Source organism: Oryzias latipes, chromosome 10 (assembly GCF_053564925.1).
Source record: "Oryzias latipes strain Hd-rR chromosome 10, Olatipes_Hd-rR_3.1".
Lineage (NCBI taxonomy): Eukaryota > Metazoa > Chordata > Actinopteri > Beloniformes > Adrianichthyidae > Oryzias > Oryzias latipes.
In genome coordinates this window covers 4,941,692-4,956,107 of record NC_136246.1, presented here as the reverse complement: position 1 = coordinate 4,956,107, position 14,416 = coordinate 4,941,692, and the positions used below count along the sequence as shown (strand labels likewise).

The 14,416-nt window shown below is 43.1% G+C and overlaps 1 long non-coding RNA gene across 1 annotated transcript; it reads left to right on the top strand.

The window, feature by feature from the left end:
- The first annotated feature begins 1,946 nt into the window (after positions 1–1,946).
- LOC144994684 (uncharacterized) lies at positions 1,947–6,471 on the top strand. The gene is made up of 2 exons (XR_013658279.1): positions 1,947–3,100; positions 6,220–6,471. It is a non-coding gene; the product is annotated as an uncharacterized LOC144994684 (long non-coding RNA).
- The last annotated feature ends 7,945 nt before the right edge of the window (positions 6,472–14,416 follow it).

The following is a 14,416-nucleotide window of genomic DNA, read 5'->3' as shown; positions in this document are numbered from 1 at the left end:
AATTACACAACCTGATTCAATTTAAACACCATGCATTTTATACTCATCATTCGCGGCTTCCACTTGAGGAAGGACTTCTCTTGAGATAATTATTTTCCTTACGCTTTAGGGTAACAAAACCCCCAACCCAAGATCATCCAGAAGAAGAAAATGTGAATGTATAATCAGTGTGTAAATAAGATGAGGTGTGTTTTCGGCCGCATTCCATTTTCACTTCATTCCATTTCATTTTCCAGTATGACTGCTATGTGTTTACCCGGTACCATTGACCATTGGGCCGCTCCCTTCGAGAACCACTCTACGAAGGGAATATGCTATCTAGTGTATCCGCTATGTGTTTACCCGGTACATTGACCGTTTGCCCGCACCCGTTCGAGAACCACTCTGCGAAGGGAACATGCTATCTAGTGTATCTGCTATGTGTTTACCCGGCACCATTGACCGTTTAGGCCGCTCCCATTCGAGAAGCACTCTACGAAGGGAACATGCTATCTAGTGTATCTGCTATGTGTTTACCCGGCACCATTGACCGTTGGGCCGCTCCCGTTCGAGAAGCACTCTACGAAGGGAACATGCTATCTAGTGTATCTGCTATGTGTTTACCCCGGCACCATTGACCGTTGGGCCGCTCCCGTTCACCAGGGGAGCATACTACCTAAAAGAGAGAGGGAAAGAAATGAAATGGGAGCCGACAGAAGAAGTACTCAGACCTGATCTTAGAACGTAAAGCCCACGTCCGCAAAACGCTGTGCGGAACTACAATTTTAGCCGCCATGAACGACCCTAAGATGACACAAACCTACATCCAATACAATTTTCCCGATGACATCCTATGCCATGCTGAAATAACCCCATATTCGAATCTTCCATCTCATACTATGACGGGGTTAACGGCCATAAACATTTCATTTGGCATAATATTCACACAAGCTCAGTAACATCCATTATTCTAAGCTGCCATCACACTATGACGGGCTCGACGCCACAACATCCATTAGGCATGCTACTCACGCAGGCTTAGTAACTTCCATTATTACGAACTTCCAACGACAATACCACAACGAGCTTAACGGCCACAAAGTTTTCTCCCATTTGGCATACCAATTAAACACCCTCAAACCTCCATGAAATCGAGTTCCATTACACTAACATATAAATGAACTTACGAACCAATTTTGCAGCTCCATCGCATACCAATACAAACCCAGAACATCCTTAATTTTTTTAGGCTTCCACCTGACAAATAATTTTCTTTCAACATTGATAATCCAAGAATTTCACACTCATTCTGCCGCTGACATAGATTGATTCAAGCCAGAAGTGTCCTTGGAACGCAGAGGAGGTCCACCACCCCTTCACTTTCAGTGCAGCAATAGGTACGTTGAGCAGTCATCGTTGCAGCACCAGACCAGGGAATGCAGGGGTGACAATCGGCAGAAATGGAGCAGCTGACCGGGGAGTAGGCGTTCGCAGGCTCAGTATGCGATGCATAGATAAAGACAAAACCAGTATTAGTCTTGGCAAAGAACATATAAATAACCCAGAAACTGATGAGTTTTAAAATGCTTGAGACAAATGGAATAACACTACTTTTAAAAGAACTATTCTGAGAAGCGAAATTCGGTAGGAGTTAAGGAAAAGTCCCATTGTGGAGTCATCGCACAATGGAAACCACCAGAATCACAAATTCCAACAGAGAAGTGACAGTGAAATACAGAACCTGCACGAAATCTTAACACCAAATTTTATGTACACCAGTTGTAAGAGAAGTAACCTTCAAAAGTTCCAAAGGGACGCACCTGCGGAAGGTCACAGAGGAGCAGGCACTGGGAAGTATAACCAAGGACCAAGGAGATTGTAGATGAGGAAGGTCAACATCGCACGTAGCAACGGAGTGCGGCTCGGCCGGATTTGATTCTTGCAGCCGATAATAGAGGTGCTGGAATAGGTGGAAAACAAAGCACAGACCACTGAAATGAAGTAACCAAGGACGTCCGGATACTCCAAAGACGGGATGAACAACGTGCAGCATAACACGAAGATTACATAGGGACAGAGAGGCGCGCATCAAAACCAAGATCCGAGCAGAAACAAATGATCCGGATGGCGGAGACCCATCCGTCTTCCTTGAATAAAGCGGAACCGAAATCCAAAACGAGTGTCTGACAGAACAACTTATAGAGATGGCATAGTCAGCCGAGCGCAAACGAAAACCAGAAGGAACACGAGGAAAAAAGCCGCCGATGCCAAAATTAACGCGGAGGAACCGAGGCGCGACAGTTCCCACACAATCGCGTCAACCTGAACGTCCGGGTGTCACCTTAGTGCCGATCCAAAACAGAAACGGCCCCTGGGAAAAGCCCATCATGAAACCCCCCCCCCATGACAAATCCCCAAACAACCAAAGAACACACAACCAGAATGCCAAAAAAAAAACCAAAAAAAACAAGGGCCACGCGCAAACTGACAGACGCACACACAACAGGGCAGAATTTAGTTCCGCCGAAAGCCAGGGGGACACCCGTCACTTTTCCTCCTCTCTCCCTCACACTTAAGATACCTATCCATAAACCAACCAATCCAAATACAGGTCAACTAGCAATTGTACACAGCTTCAAAGAAAGCAAAACAAAGAGCCGCCACTGAATAATGGCCCAGACAGCAGAAACCGGACCAGAGTATGAAAATGCACTGTGCCTTATATAGAACTGCAAGTCCCAGGGTCCTTAGGAGCGTGACGTCACAGACGACAGCGACAAGCAGGAAAACCCCGGAAGAAAACACAGCACAGAAGCCGAGTCCAACGCACGCCGCTCACCAAGCATTCCGGCGACTACGGCGCCGAAACACAGGGGCAGACGCGGGGAGACGGATGTCCCCCCCCCCCCCCCCCCCCCCCTTAAGAAGGGGGGAACCAACAAACAGAAGAACGGGGGAGAACACCATGACGCAGAAGGAGAACAGCGTACACGGAGAATCGGCGAAGAGGAACGCAGCGCTGCTGCGAAAGGATGAAGATCCAACAAGATCCGACAAGGACCGGTGGGACAGTGAAAAGAGAACAGCGAGAACAGGGAACTGCAAAGAATGAGCGCTGAAGGTAAGAGAGAATGAACAATTGTACACCTGACTTAAATAGGACGCTAAGCAGGTGAGTTAATTGACTGACCCGCCCTAGGGGAGTAACCTGTAATTCTGCAGAGTATCTGCCCGAAATGCGACGAGTCGCTATTTAATGTTATTTATTTCAAATGTTTGTGAAGTAAATTAATTGGGTTAATAACCTTTAAAAAAGGAGTAAAAAGAACATTTAAAGAGCAAAGTTAACATAATAGTTTGCCAAGTTGGTTTCAACAACTTGTGATCAAGATACATTTAAAAAATGTTATGCAATATTAACTCTAACATTAACAGCTCCTATACCAGTTGGGTCGGAAGTATTTGTTTGAACTGGATTGCTTCTATGTGAAATGACAAAGGCACGGGTGAATGCAAGTCCTTTGAGTGAGGGGAAGTGCGCTTCTTTTTGTCGCAGGCATTGTTTGGCTGGGTGGCAACATTCCAATCCACAATTCCCCTTTGAACACAACAGTGTTTGCCTGCATCATATTTTTTCAAGTGGATCATGGTTTGAATTCATAGTAATTTACTTAAGATCTCTCAATCATTTCTCTGCACTTGTAAATATGACAAGGCTTTCTCTGTTGTTTGTACCTGAAGTACCCTCAAACCTTCACTGTTTTTTTAGAGTGGTCTGCAATGAGCTGCTTTTTTCTTCTTCCTGTTTTTGTTTCTACAGATTCATGAATATAATCATCCAAGAGTAGATTAAAACAGTAGCTGGTTAATAAAACCATGAGTAACAGTTGGAACATAGCATTCAAGTTATTCTTTGGAAATTAATGGATCAAAAAAGTTGCAAATTCCTGACTTTCTCAGTAATTAAAAATCACAAAAATGTAACAGTTCTCATGACAGCAATGTTATCTCCAAAATGCAAAAATATTGCTTAAAACTGCTGAAGCAGTGATTATTGCAGCCCAAAGTAATTGAGTTTGAGGATTTGCTCTTTTTGAAATGTCGCTTTTTTTCTCCCTTTTGATAATTTAATCAATATCAAATTGAATGTTATTTTTTTATACCATGGTCCGGGTTAATACTTGATTCTGATTGGCTGCTGGGTGTGCGTTAAAAAGTGATAACCGAAGAACTTCCTGTCACCTATCTGAAATGTTCTGTATCACTGCTCTGGCTTCTTTAAAACAACCTTTAGCTTCATCATCTGGAAAAAAACAAGCTGTAAGAGGTGAACTTTCTCTCTGACCTGATGCTTTATTCCACCCATCAGAAAGATCAGCATATTTATATCGCTTTATATCGATTATGCCGAATCTTGACTGCAGCGGCGTTACCATGACAAGGCGCCGCACCACGTGACAAATAGTCCACTTTTGATGAAAAAAATCGATCCAAATCGGAAAAAAAAACAAGAATTTCGGACTAAAAACTGGTTACTATTTATTTCTTTTGTAAATGGCCATGGTATAAGCGGGTTAATGGCAGACGAAGTGTGCATTATCACTTTTTAACGCACTTCGCGGAGGCAACCGTCCTCCGCTTTGCATCGGACGGTTCAGGCTTCCATGTCGTGCGTTAAAAATTGATAATGCACACTTCGTCTGCTTTTAACCCTTACATATTATATATTACAGTTATTAGTTTAGATGGTACCTATAAAAATAGTGACATGTCACAATACAAGTAAAAGCCTAAAATATTAAGTCAAAACTCAGAGTTTTTTAAAGGTCTCAAAGCAGCTGAACCCAACACCCAACACCCCCTCCCCAAAGGACTTAATCTGATCAGCAGGATGCAGAGCTGGGTTGGTGTCTGAAAGCTCACATTGAAAAAAAGAGGCCATGAGAGGATGGAAGTTATAGTGCTTTTTAAAGAAACATTCTTTATGGAATCAAATTTTCTGCTTAGCAAGTTTTTCTCGTTCTGAGTAGATACGGATGTTTTTCTCCCTGAATTGTCAAATAGAATGCAGCTCTGTTTCAGCTGGGTTTGTGTGCAGCAGGCTGAGATTTAGGATGTCTTCTCTGCAGAGGAGTGTGTGCATCAGTGCACGTGCTCCACGGCATGTCAAGTTTAATCAGCAACATGTCGGAGCAATTAAAGCAATCAGCTCTGATCGCAAACAGCTGAAAAGAAAGAAGATTAACAGGAGGGAGGATAGAAGAAGAGGAGGAACCAAAGAATGGAGCATAAGAAGAACAAAATGAAGGAGATGATGAAGTCTGTTTGGTGTAGGTTATATTCATTTAGGGACTGTTGCAGATGCATTCAAACCAATTATATTCATTTTCTTCATGCTCTTTTTAAAAATGTATTTGTATGAGTTCTAAGGCTTTTTGGGAACACATAAAATGTGCCTTTATCTTAGATCAGCACACTCTGACTTTTGAAATCATTCAGACAGATGTTAAAAGTATTTATTTTAAATGTTTTAAAATTTTGAACTGTATAGATTATATTCTAACAATAACATTTTGAGAAAAGTGTGATTTTTTTTTGCTCTGAAAAATCACAGATTAGGACATCCTCTTGATCTTCAGGTGGTTGTTGTCTACAATCTTTGTTTCTAAAATTTTAATGCTGGAGAAGATGTGCTGTTCTGCCAATGTGCTTTCAAATAACAAGAAGACTCCAATTGTAGATTTTTCTTGTGGTTGTCTCAGTGTCTGAGATGGTTTTACATGTTTCAAACACAAAAAAGTTGAGCGTAACAAAGTTCCCAGCATCACTCCATGTGTCATCATCAACACAAAATAGCCTTTTAAGAGGCAACTTCTTCTAGATCAGCTGTTAGGCGCTGGAACTTGGATCCCCTAATCCTCTGTTAGCCATGTCAGTCAGCTTCCTTTCAAGATTGGGCTGATCCACTGGATGGTGTTCTTCTTTTCTTGCTATTTTATCTGCTTGACAGGAACTTCTCATACACCCTTATTAACCTCACCTTCTGATTTTCAACTCGTGTGTACATATATGGAGATTGTGCATTTGTGACCGTTGGCAATTCACACTATCTGTAATTGTCATGTTTTACATGTTACATTTTGCATGTTTTAATGATCAGAGGTGTGACGGAGAAAGATAATGTGTTTTATTTTCTCTTTTAACTCAAAATGTTGTTTTTTTATGTCACTCTTATTGCAGTGACTGCAGATTGCACCTACTTTGAGTTGGTCACATGGTGAGCTCATCCAAACTCTCAAAGAAGGGAAGTGGAACAGGGAAGCCCTCCTGTAATTATCCTGCCAGCAATGTCAACCATGGGCTTGAATGCCACCGCCTGTTCCAGAGGAGAGCTGTGCAGATGCAATGTCGTGTTTAAAATGTACTGTTTTTTTTTTGTTTGTTGTTTTAACTTGTCTTGTCCAGCTGCTAAATAAAACATATAAAACTGAACGCATCTTGTGTTGGATAGATTTTATTGTAATAAATTAGGTCATGGGATACTTACTGTTAAGACCTTTTGAATTTGAGGCTGCACTTTAGTTATTGATTCATCATGATGCATATTCCTATTGAAGGGAAGAAAATTGATTGGGTTTGTCACAGAAAGACATAAAAAGACAAGGATTGAATATGGAAAGAGAAACATAAACATGCAGAACCCCGAACAGCCACTGACTGAGGGTGCTGATAACCCACCATGCCTCTTCACCCATCCCACAGACAAACCAGGGTCACGCCGAAATGTATATCAAAGCATGATCCGCTTCCCGTGTGGTATGAGTGGGGTAATTAGTTGGGACAGCTCACAGGTCTTCAGCTGGAGCTCTGCATGGGACTGAACTGGCCTGAGACGTGTGACCAGCTGGACTGTATCAGTGGGAACACAACAGGCTACTAAAGTCAGAGCACTTGGTGGTTCATGGAAGTCAGCACATTCCCATGTGCTTTGTGGATTTCGAGAAACCATTCAGTCTTGTTCCTTGTGGTGTTCTGTGGAAGATAATATATGGGATCCAAGTCCTACTGCTAATGACATCATTTGTATCTCTGTACAAGCACAGCAGGAGTTTGGTTCATATTACCAACATTATGCCAAACCTATTGCCAGTGTATGTTGGACTTCTTCAGGGACATATTTTGTCACTGGCTCTATTTTATGGACAGAATTTGTAGAATCTTCCAGAAGCCAGAGGGAGTCTGTCTGGTTTGTGAAAATGTGAAACAGGTGGATGAGAATAAATGGGAATTAGAATCAGCACCTTGAAGGATTTAGTTCCTGACCCAAAAATAGCAGTTTTCCCTTAATTTGGAAGGTGGAGTTGTTGATTAGTAATAAAAGGATATTTACTGGTCAATCTATGTTCCTACCCAAAAGGCCAAGATCATGGATTCAAGTAGCTGAAATGAGTTTCTTTTCCGCAGTGGCTGAGTGCTCCCTTAAAAAAGGGTAGAGAGCTCAGTCTTGAAATGGAGTCTCTGCTCCTTAACATCGAGAGACGGCAGTTCAGGAGGCTTGAGATCTCTCTTGCTCTTAAAAGGCCTCCTTGGAGAAAAGTTCTTCCAAGACTTCTGAAGAGACTATGTCTTTTAGCTGGTTGACGTTCCCATGGTAGAGGTAGTGGAAGTTTTTTTTTTTTTTTCTGTGGGGAGGAAGGCTTGGGTATCTTTGCTTGGACTGCTACCCCTGCGACTTTACTTTGAATAAGTGGGAGAAGATGGATGGATGTTACCTCTGTGCATTGAGGAGGGAATGTTTAAACACACAGTCCCCTTTAGTGAAATGTCAGCAACTTTCTACCCAGGGACTTCTGCAGTAAGCAACTAAGTCCTTCACGCTTGGTGCTCCATCAGAAACACTGATACCAGGTTAGAGGTGCTTTGTAATGATTCCAAGACAGCAGATCCTCCGTTTATGTTTGAAGTGCAATATTTCCAGGGATGAAAGTAGATTTTTATGTTTGCTGGTACTATAGCAAATTTCATCAACATCATTTTTTAATAGCAGTAAATGCACATCAGGGGTGGAATGATTAATACATTTATCCAACCGGATTGGTTTCTCTGATTGAAGTTGTAAATTGAATCAAATCAAACTATGCCAATAAAAAACCAAAATAAAATGAAATAAATTGATAATAATCAATCTAGGAAAATACAATTTGGATTGAGACACAGTAAGTTTATTTTACTCTAATGTGAAAAAAACCAAGTGTCATCACAGTGGACAACACACATGTGATGTTAGCAAAAAATGATCAGTCTATCAGTCCAATGTGAGGAAACACTTTGAATTCACCAAAGTCATGTGACCATCCAGTGTTCTAGAATGTTCTAAGAATATTCCCTTTAGATACTTTAGATGTAGAAAAACAACAGAGGCCTGAACTTTAGGAAACTAAAATGTGAATGGATTGATATTAATTCTTGATTACTTGTTAGTTTGTAAACATATTTAATTGACACTTGATTTTCTGGCAAGAAATACAAGGAATCTAGAAAAACCTCAGATTCACACTTGTTGAAGTTTTTGCTAAATATGTCTTGGATTGGTTTTAGGTGAGTGAATCGTTCAAAATGATCAAGTATTGACTATAAATCGGATCAATGACAGACTTGCGACCTGTCCAGGATTTCCCCTGCATTCGCCCACGAGTGGCCGTGATCGAGATCACAGGCATTGTTTGGCTGGGTGGCAACATTCCAATCCACCATTCCCCTTTGAACACAACAGTGTTTGCCTGCATAATAATGCATAATAGTTTTTCAAGTGGATCATGGTTTGAATTCATAGTAATTTACTTAAGATCTCTCAATCATTTCTCTGCACTTGTAAACATGATAAGGCTTTTTCTGTTGTTTGTACCTGAAGTACCCTCAAACCTTCACTGGATCCGGCAAATTTTGCATTTGAGGTGTTAAATTAAAATGGCAGGCATTGCTTTTTTGAAATTCAGATGTGATCATCCTCCACTGGTTTCCTGTTTGGTTAAAGTTCAAAAGTAATCTTTTTCCCCCTCACTTGAATTACCTTTTTAGAAAGATGGTTTTAGACTGTTTGTAAAGTTTTTGTTCATCCTCTTGCATTACTTGTTTTTCTTTCCCTGACTCTTTGTCCTCTTTTGATGAAGTGGTTTCTCTGAGTGGTATCCTGACGACAGGCTAGCTGTAGCTTTGATGGCCTGGCAGAAGGTGTTCCACACCCTGGATGTGAACTGGGGGCCTCAGTCTGACACAATGTCCTGGGGCAGCCCATGTAGCCGGAACACCTGCTGGACCAGGAGGTTGGCTGTCTCGAAGGCAGATGGGAGCTTGGAAAGCAGCACAAATTGGACGGACTTGGAAAAACGGTTGACTATGGTCAAGACCGTTGTGTTGCCTTAAGAAGGTGGCAGGCCAGTGACGAAATCCACCGCTGTGTGGGACCAGGGTTGATGAGGAATTGGGAGTGGTCGCAGAAGTCCAGCTGGTGCGCGCTGGGAACGAGCACAGACAGAGCAGGCCTAGACAAACTCCCGGGTGTCAGCAGACATGGAGGGCAAACAGAAGCGCTGTTTAAGCAAGGTCAAGGTCCGTTGTATCCCAGGGTGGCAAGCCACCTTGGAGTTGTGGCCCCACTGCAGCACGGAGGAACGAGCAGGTGGGGGAACAAACAGGAGACCTGAGGGACATTCAAGAGGAGAGGGAAGGTTTTCCAGAGCCCTCTGAACCTCATGCTCCACCTCCCAGAAGGCTGCACCAACAACACAGGAACGTGGTAGGATGGTGTCCTGAGGAGTGTTGCAGGAGGCTGGCAACTCAAATTGTCTGGACTGGGCATCAGGGTTCTGGTTGCGAGACCCTGGGCGGTATGTGAGTGTGAAATGAAATTGTCCCAGGAAAAGGGACCGCCGAGCTTGACAGGGATTCAGTCTGCAGGAGAAGAAGGCGCAGGGATGCATCTTCTGATCAGAGGCTGAACCCTGTGAGAACCCAACTCCACACTCTGAGGCATCCACTTCCACCATGAACTGAGCTGTAGGGTCAGGATGGGACAACAAAGGAGCAGAGCAAAATAGACTTTTTAGCTTTACAAAGACTGCATCAGCAACTGAGGACCAGGAGAAGTGTTCTTTGGCAGAGGTCAGCTTTGTCAGGGGAGAGGCCACAGAGCTGTAGCTCCTGATAAACCTCCTATAAAAGTTAGCAAACCCCAAAAACCTAGGAAGCAGTAGGAAGTAGGAAGCAGCCGCTTCCTACTAGTGGGTGTAGGCCAATCTGCAACCGCTTTGATCTTGGCAGGATCTGGTTTGAGTTGGCCCTTCTTGATCACCATCCCAAGAAAACTGACAGTAGAGGCATGAAAGTCACATTTCTCACCTTTAGCATAGAGCCTGTTTGCTAACAGCCTCTGTAACACAAGCCTGACATGTTGAACGTGCTCATCAAGAGTCCGTGAAAAAATCAGAATATCATCAAGATAAACAAACACAAATCTATTCAACATGTCACGCAGAACGTCATTGATGAGACATTGAAAAACAGCTGGAGCATTAGTCAGTCCAAACGGCATAACTAAATACTCAAAATGTCCCAGAGGAGTATTGAAGGCCGTCTTCCATTCATCACCCTCCTTTATTCTCACTAAATGGTAAGCGTTTCGGAGGTCAAGCTTGGTGAAGATGGTTGCAGTCTGAAGGGAGCTGAAAGCAGAGTCCATGAGTGGGAGAGGATATTTGTTTTTTACTGTTATGTTATTCAGACCTGTGTAATCAATGCATAGGCGATGGGACCCATCCTTCCTATCTACAAAGAAAAATTCTGCTCTAACAGCCAAACTCTCAGTGATATAGGTCTCCATCGCATCCCTCTCAGGTTTGGAAAGGTTGTACAATTTACTGGAGAGTTGCGAAGCACTAGGTAACAACTTTATCTCACAGTTATAGAGTCGATTAGGGGGCAGAGAGGAAGCACGGTCCTTAGAGAAAACTTCCTTGAGATCATGATATAATGGAACACAAGAAAGGTCAACAGGTTTAGGGAGAGGTGGAAACAGATGGTAGGTACAGCAGCATGTAACAGTGAGAGTGGCAAACAAGGCTTCAATTAACGATGGATTGTGAAGCCCAGTCTATGTGTGGATTATGGAGTGAAAGCCATGGTAGACCCAACACCAGCTGAGAGGCTGGAGATGGAATAATGTTCAAACTAATTAGTTCTGTGTGGTTACCAGAAACCAGCAGCGACACAGGACATGTACGGTGAGTTACATGGGCCAACAGTCTACCATCCAGAGCAAACACTTTTTTGGGGCTGGGTAGAAGTTCAGTGGGGATGTTGGATTGGGACACAAACTGAGAGTCAATAAAGTTGTCATCTGCACCGGAGTCCATTAAAGCCTGGATCTGTAATGTTGTGGTGTTAAAAGAGATTGTATCTATAACCCTTGCGCTATCTTAGACAACCCCACCCTTACAGTGATGTTTTATCCCTACCATGACAAAGGTGGATAAAGGTGGAAAGATTTCATGTAATCCATGGACACCAGTGAAGATCACAAACATTGAAGAAAAAAGGTTCCGAGCGCTGTCTAGTGGGTCTAGATGACCTAACTCCCATTGGTAACGTGCCTAGGATAGCACAAGGGTTAAGATGGATGCGTCTGGAGGAGGGATCCACAGGGGTTCGGCTCACCAGTGCCCCTCCTGAGCCTGATGAGCCCGGTCTTTTGGCCGTACAGGGCAGTTGGGCCAGAAATGGCCAGACTGGCCACAGTAGATACAGAGCGCTGGTAGAAGCGGCACTGACGTTCCTCAGGAGTGAGTGTCATCCTGCCGAGCGGCATGGGCTCCTCGCTGCTGCGCGGCATGCTCTGTTCCTGGGGAGGCGTGGTCGTGGTGTCCCGCTGAGTTGCAGGTGGAGGAAACACCGGCAGATGTAGGGGTGTGTACGGGGAAGAACTGGCTGGGCGAGAGGGTCTAGCTGCTCTCTCCCTACATCTCTCCCGAAAGCGGTTCTCTAGTCTTATGGAGAGGAAAATTAACTCCTCTAGACTAGATGTTTTGTCACGAGCTGCTAATTCGTCTTTAATCTCCTCCCTAAAACCCCGGTAAAATATTCAGGTGAGCGCCCTTTCATCCCACCCACACTCCACAGCGGAAATAAGGAAGTCAATGAAGTACTCCAAAACTGAACCGGGACCATGGCGTAAGGAGAGCAGGCGATTTCCAGTCTCTTTGTCCTGCAGAGGATGGTCAAAAACCTTTAGCATTTCAGTTGTGAATGACGCCAAGGAATTGCAGTTAGGAGAATTACTGCCGGCTAATGTAAGAGCCCAGGCAGATGCTCATGATGAACCCTGAGTCTTCAGTGATGAAAAAACGACTTGCATAGCCCAATCTCTGTACTACCTGCTGGGAGTGGGGATGAAGGGCTCGCGGGGTGAAGATGCAGGAACGGGAGGAGCAAGTGCTGGAGCTGGATCCGATCCTGCAGCTTGAACTTGTTCTGGTGATCCTCTTGAGGTGAGTTGACACGAGACCTCCTCCAGGCGACAGCCGAGACGATTTACTCAAGTGGAAAGGTGTTGGAGGGTGTTCATGATCTCCTGGAGTTTTTGATCATGTTGTCCAACAAGAGCCCCTTGGGAAGAAAGTGCATGTTTAACCTCTTCAAGCTCTGCTGGATCCATTTTTGGGCCAGGTGATTTGGAACAAAAACTAAATCAGATGGGATGCTGAATTCACAAAGCTATTAACATACTGGACAGGTACTAAAAGCTACTGGATTGTAATCATCTGGCAGGGAGAAAGAGGAGGGTGCAGGCTTTTAAAGACTGATGAGATGAGGATCAGGGATGCAGTATAGAGAGGCACCCGGGTAAAGGTCAGCCACCCCCCTTGTTCCACACTGATCACAACACCTTGGTTCCAACAAAAACAACACCAAGATCTTCTACTCTGTTAAACATCACATTTAAGTCAGCAGTTTCCTTTCATCTCAGCTTTAGATGATGCATCCACTTTATTACTTTTGTTTTTCAATGAAAATACTCACTAAAAACATCAACAGTATTGCTATGTCTCCACTTTCTACATCTGAAAATTCTCTGGTAAACCCATTTTCCAGTTTCCAGCTTTTACATGTTGCAGAAGTTTATCAAACCTTTTTATTAGTCAGTTCAATCATCTCACCACAGACTTTGATTTTATCCATCATTCTCTCTTCACTCACCACTGATCTCATTCCCTCCCTCTTCAAAGCAGTAGCTTTCTCCCCTATATCTATAACCCAGTTCAGATCCCACCAATTTTAATCATCTCTGACCCATTTCCTTTTGTTTTTCTTTAGTTTGTCCTGTCCAACATCTTAGCAAACACATGAGAGCTAAAGGGCTCTTGTGTTGGACATTTGTTTTGTTACAAAAGGGGGGGGATGTCGCTTTGGACACAAAAGGTTTATTTTTATATAAACCCCTTTCGTAGTTGAGGCTAAACTTTATTTTCGCTATGGTTTAGTGGATTTCTTTCTAGACTGGAAAGTGAAGAGAAAGGAAATTCTGCCAACCAGATAATCACAAAGACTTCTCACCATATTACATCCATCCTGAGAGAGCCTGTCTCCCTGTTCATTTTCCGATACCAGTTCCAAATCCTCCTGTACACTTTCAAATCCATTTACTACATTTTTCTTTATATTTGTCTAACATCCATATCTCCATCTCCATTAGTTCTCCCAGATCTTTGTCTTCCATTGACCTCTATATGGCTCAGCAACATGGGTGCAGAGATTTCTGTCCCCTCTGTTCCTCAAATCGGAGCTCACATCCATCAGACATTCACAACATTTATTCACTTCCTATTTTTAGGTCAAATCTCAAAACTCATCTGTTTAGAATTGTTTTTTTCTATAAGTTACAACTCTTTTGTCAATTTGATTCTTTATCCCTTGTTCTTCAGTTTTTTTCAAGTTATTTTTATTTCTGTACAGAGCACTCCACTGTTGTCAAATCCCGGCTTGGTCAGTGTGTACTCTGTCTTCGTCAAATAGTACTGGTATAGGCTACAGCAACTCTGTGACCCTGAAAGGGATTTTGTAGGTTCTGCAAATGAATGGATTATTATTACCATGAACTAGAAGTAGCTGTATTTAGTAGTAGTAAAGGTTTATTGGAATTATCACTAAAAATGATAGCAAGTGAATGTTTAAAGACCCAGAGTGGAGCCCTCCAGTGCAGTCATATGTTTGAGTCTTGGCTCCAGACTGATCTGTTCAAAGAAGCTCCTGATGATTCAGCTGGTGTTCTGCTGAGCCTGCATGAGTGGAAGGAAACGGTAGAGGTCTGGACCTGCTGACTTCTGACTGCTTTTTTTAACTATCTCAAAATCCCTAAATCTTCCTATTAAAATTTTCAAAGTCT